Raw genomic sequence first — 5,931 nt, 5'->3', positions numbered from 1 at the left:
TGTTATTTGGGTTCATCATGGTGTTTGCTTTGAAGTAGCAGTGAGGAATGATACCGCGCTTCTGAAGTAAGTTTCTTTGAGGTCCCTACCATTCTCATAACTAACAGATGATTCCACAAGTCCTGCTCTACCTGTAGACACACACACACAGAGACTAAATTGATTACAATGGGTTCTATGAAGTCTCAAACTTTAGGAGATAAATAGGTTTTTCCAGATGGTGGTACTCTTGGAGGAGGTCCTAAGCTCTAGTTAGTTCCTGCAGGAATTGGGTTGACTGGTGGAATGGACTACACTTTGAATGAACTGTAGACCGTGGAAATGAATAAACAAGAGGTAGAGAACATATTAAAACTCTGTTTAATCAGAAGAGAGAACAATAAGAAAAAGAAAAAACACACCGAGGAGTGAAACGTGCTTCCTCTCAAGAGGTATGACCGGACCATTTTCTACTGCTATTCTCCTCTAAGTAATTGAACTGCTTCCTAAGATGTCCTATGCGCTGTGCAACAAAGACGTCAAAGAAAATTAGCAAAAAAAAACAGATGAATGAAGTGAAATGATTAGGCAAAACAAAAAAAACAACACAAAACTAGGATATACGAAACTTGATCCCTCAGAACCGTATATCGTCCTTGAGCAACTGAGGATGGTACTCCAGTATCTCCCTGATATAAGTTCCTAATGTCATCCTTCGTCAACCTTCTTCTCTCAAACTCAAACTCCATCTTCGAGATTGGCTGACATGAAGGCTCCTCTTTCAACCTTAGCAAGACCTTAAAGTAAGGATCAGCCAGTGCCTCTGCAGCAGTGGGTCGATCCTTTGGATCAAAGCCAACAGCCTCTGCAAGAGTCTGATTGCTAAAGATCGGCTTTGGGAATTTTGAGAGAAGGTGACCGGTCTTTTCTTCTTCATCTCACTCAAGTATTTCTAGCTTTATCATTCTAACCTGTAATCATATATACAGATGTTATAGCTATTACAATTTCAAATAAACATAAATGGCCATATATGTGTAAACATACTCCAGAAATAGTCTCTGGTTTTGGTGTGCCAAGAAGATCAGTAATCAACTCCAGCTGATGAGAAATGCTTTTCCCGGAAACAATGGCTTCCCTGTAGTACCTCTGCAAAGATGCAACCAATGCTCCATATGTCTATAGCTGGAGTATACTGCAAATAAAAAGATAGTAACTTAATCAGACTAAAAATGAGAAAATTAATATTAAAAAAAAATCAGAAATATTATTTTGCAGGAGAATGCAAAAGAAAGCACTCAATGGACATAATAACCTGATACAAGGTTACCTGATTTCACAGGTTTTCACCTCCAGGAGAGTTCAAAAGTCATCCCTGAACAAGAACTATTTCAATATTCTTTATCCACAGGAAACTACACAACTCTAATACAACTATATCTATTAACAGTATTATTCTACACCAACCATATCCAATACACATAGACAAGTACAGAGAACCAACCAGTGTGCATAGATTAAGTACACAGTAACACATACCTTAGTAAAGAATGATCCACAGAGCTCAGGCGCTCTGTACCATCTTGTGGCAACATAGTCCTGCATCGAAGAGAGATGTCAAACACACAGAACACGAAGACAGTTAACAAACAAAAGAGACAACGAGGGATACAAACCGTCCACAAGACTGTTGTAGGAGTATCATTAAACGCAACTCTAGCCAACCCAAAGTCACAAACTTTCAACTTGCTGTTTGCATTCGCCAGTATATTCTTCGGCTTAAGATCACGATGATAAACATTAGCCGTATGCATAAACTTCAAGGCGCGAAGCATCTGGTAAAGGAAAAACTGGTGGTGATCGCGAGTCAGATCATCGTTAGCTTTAATAACTTGGTGAAGATCAGATTCCATGAGCTCAAAGACAACGTAGATGTCTTTGAACTCTCGCTTGGAAGGAGGAAGCATGATGCTTTTGATCTCCACTATATCAGGATGCCTTAGGAGCCTCAGAAGCTTGACCTCACGGAGGATCCGAAGCGCGTCGGAGATGTGTTCGAAGATGTCGTTGATCTTCTTGATTGCGACTTTCTCTCCCGGTGCGTGTCGATGGCTGCGCACACAACTCCGTAGCTTCCTTTGCCGATGACTTCGAGGATTCGGTATCGGTTGGCGTCGCCGTACTACTGTGAAAAAGTCCATCTCTTTCGTGTCCTAATCAAAGACAAAACATAAACTTTAACACTACTAATACATCAAAATTTTGATCATGCAATAATGTAAAGGTTGTTAATTTATCACAAAGGTTTGACTTTTAAATCTCTGATTAACAAATTGAGAGACAGAGAGAGAGAGAGACTCCCTCTTTGCTTGATTTGGTTGCATCCTCTTCAAAGTTATCGACTTTAATCTTGCCCTGATTGATTCCAATCGATACGAACAACCCAAAACTCAAAACTCAGAAAACTATCTTCAGACAGATTCGCACAATAGTGAAGAAGACAAGAGAGAAGAAGAAAACAAACCCTAGAAGCAGCGATCGGAGAAGAAGAGACGAGAGAGAGAATCCCAAAGGCTCTATCAAAATAGAATTTGTTATCCTCGTGCTACTTATTGCGTACGGTTTAAAAGTCTCAGATGAGTGGCAGTTTCGTTATTGTTACCAACTCTAAGGGGTGATAGTTTTCCTTTTCCATGACCTCTTTGGAAAAGTACTCATTGGGTAAAGCCAACTGTTGCCTGGACTTGGACCGTTGATAAGTTCTTTATTTCAGATTTAAATTATATCCCCTCTTTTTGCCAAGTGGTCCATTTAGCCCTCCACGTGGAAGAGAAACTTAATCAACTAAAGTACTATATTTTCTTATTATGATAAAAACAAATTCCTAATAATGAACAAATCAATTAATCTATCTTTTTTAGGTAACAACTACTATTCAGTTGACTAAATTCATGTATTCAATTATCCGGTTTAATTAATAAAAACAAATCATTCATCCATCTTTAATTTTCTTTTTGAGGAAACAACTAACCAGTTGACTAAATTCATATATGTGAACAATTATTTTTAGAAGATATTAATTGGCAACAGATTTGACATTGATTATTAATTATTCTTAGAGATTTTACCAGTTCAAAGTTCAACACGATGACATACACGAATATATTATAGGATAAAGACACATGATTTTTTTGGTAAATTATTATCTTTGACATCTCAATCAACCAGTTTAAAGGAATTTGAACAGAGAGGGCACTAAAGACACATGTTTGATAACAAAACATTTCAATATAATTCAAACCAATATCGAGAAAACGATCTTCCGTATATCATCAAGTGGTTCGCTTCATATCTGATTATATGTCTTTCGTTCGTGTGTTTAGTCATTTTCATATTCGTGATAATAATAAAAATCTATATAGAGATAAGGACATAACTTGTAGATAAAGATAACTATGTATTGTAGTTATCTAAATCCCCTAAGGTTAGGAGATCCTTCTTGTATATATACACTATGACGTACATCAATATACACAACATATTACATTCTATTTTATGGTATCAGAGCTAAGGCACGATCCTTGACCTTTTCTCTGCTTCCGCTTACATATTTTTTCTCTACTACATCAAATCGTGTTGATCGTTCTTCATGTCGTCAACAACGAGTTCTTCTACTTCTACTTCTTCTACTACGGAGAGCTTGTTTCAAACTCTCCTTACAACCTTCATCCCTCTGATAATCCTGGTGCCCTAATTACACCAGTACTTCTCCGAGGAGATAACTACTCCGAGTGGGCAGTAGAGCTGTGGAACTCTCTACAGGCTAAACAAAAGATCGGATTTCTCGATGGCTCAGTACTTAAACCTACCACCAATCCCGATCTTGCCCGCTGGACCTCTACTAATTCTATGATAGTAGGCTGGATTCGAACGTCTATCGATCCTCAAGTTCGTTCAACCGTGACTCATGTTGCAGATGCTTCGAAACTGTGGGAATCTCTAAAACAACGTTTCTCAGTCAAGAATGCCGTACGCAAGCATCTTTTTCAAGACGAAATCACTAATTGTAAACAGAATGGCCAGTCTGTTCTGGAGTACTATGGCCGTCTTTCCAAGTTATGGGAAGAAATTCAAAACTTCAAACCCGTTGTGTCTTGTACATGCACTGCTTCTGCTGAACTTGAGAAGGAGCGAGAGGACGCTAAAATTCACAAGTTTCTCTTTGGTCTCGATGAAGTGAGGTTCAATACCATTCGATCTCAAATCATTGACGAGGACCCTCTTCCAGAACTAAACACCGTTTATTCAAGAGTCATTGAGCTGAGCAGCACATCAACAACATGCGCACTGCAGATACAAAACAGGACGCAGTTGGCTTCTCAATCAAATCAGATATCACTCCCGCTTCTATAACTGCCGCAGCTGTTGCGACTCGAAGTCGTGATCCTGCTCGATCGTGTACTCACTGTAAACGTACAGGACATGAAGCCTCCGAATGTTTTCTTCTACATGGCTACCCGGAATGGTTTCTCGAACAACAACAACGCAATTCTTCACGTACCTTCTCTGGAAACAGAGGACGTGGAGGACGTTCATCCAGCTCCAGTGGACATGGACGTGGACGTTTGAATGCTGCCTCCGCTTCTGTTAGTGCTCCATCATCTACCTCTACAACCGATCAAATTTCAGCTCTCATCACCATGCTTCAGTCACAACAATCTCAACTCTCCACTGATCGCTTGTCTGGTAAAACTGATCTTTCTGATGTTATTATCGATACTGGTGCCTCTCACCATATGACAGGCGACTTGTCTCTCTTACAAGATGCAATAGATATTATACCGTCTGCGGTTACTTTCCCGGACGGCACTGCTTCGCGCGCTACAAAAATTGGCCGCATATCTCTTACTAAAGATTACATACTTGTTAATGTGCTTTATGTACCAAACTTCAATTGCACATTGATCTCAGTATCAAGACTACTCAAGCAAACCGGTTGTATTGCTATATTTACTGACACTCTTTGTGTTTTACAGGACCGTTTTACGAGGACCCTGATTGGAGCCGGTGAAGAAAGAGATGGGGTGTACTACTTCAAGGGTGTCAAAGTTGCTCGTTCACATCAGACTTCTGCGAAAACTATTTCTCCTGCAGTCCTATGGCATCGACGTCTTGGTCACCCTTCCCACAAAGTGCTTTCTACATTACCTGTGTTTTCTGATTTAAAAGTCGATTTTAAGGATTCTCACTCATGTGATATTTGTTTTCGTGCCAAGCAAACACGTTCAGTCTTTCATGATAGTTTTAATAAAGCTTTGGAACCTTTTTCATTAATTCATTGTGACGTTTGGGGTCCGTATAGAACTCTATCATCATGTGGTGCTGCTTACTTTCTTACCATTGTTGATGACTACTCTAGAGCTGTGTGGACATATCTTATGTTGGAAAAGTCAGAAGTTAAGGACTTGATCAAGAACTTCTGTGTTATGAGTGGAAAACAGTTCGGGAAACAAGTTAAAACCATTCGAACAGATAATGGCTCTGAGTTCATGGTCTTGTCTTCATATTTTCGTCAAAATGGTATCCAACACCAAACCTCCTGCGTCGACACACCTCAACAGAACGCTCGCGTTGAACGCAAGCATAGGCACATCCTCAACATCGCACGCTCACTTCTGTTTCAAGCCAAACTACCAGTTACTTTTTGGGGCGAGAGCATACTCACAGCGGCTCATCTCATTAACCGGACACCGTCTGTTGTTCTACATGGAAGTACTCCGTATGAACTGTTACACGGTTCAAAACCTTCATACGACTCTTTACGCACCTTTGGATGCCTCTGCTACGCTCACAGCCGACCTCGCAACAGAGACAAGTTCAGTGATCGCAGCCGAAAGTGTCTTTTTGTGGGCTATCCCTACGGAAAGAAAGCCTGGAAACTTTATGATATCG

The 5,931-nt window shown here is 40.0% G+C and overlaps 1 pseudogene; it reads right to left on the bottom strand.

Moving 5' to 3' along the window:
- Positions 1 to 7: 7 nt before the first annotated feature.
- Positions 8 to 2,697, bottom strand: LOC125595408 (annotated as a pseudogene).
- Positions 2,698 to 5,931: the final 3,234 nt, after the last annotated feature.

The sequence above is a fragment of the Brassica napus genome, unplaced genomic scaffold (assembly GCF_020379485.1).
Source record: "Brassica napus cultivar Da-Ae unplaced genomic scaffold, Da-Ae ScsIHWf_1058;HRSCAF=1493, whole genome shotgun sequence".
In the NCBI taxonomy this organism is placed as follows: Eukaryota; Viridiplantae; Streptophyta; class Magnoliopsida; order Brassicales; family Brassicaceae; genus Brassica; species Brassica napus.
The sequence above is the reverse complement of the archived record's forward strand: the minus strand, read 5'-3'. Positions and strand labels throughout refer to the sequence as shown.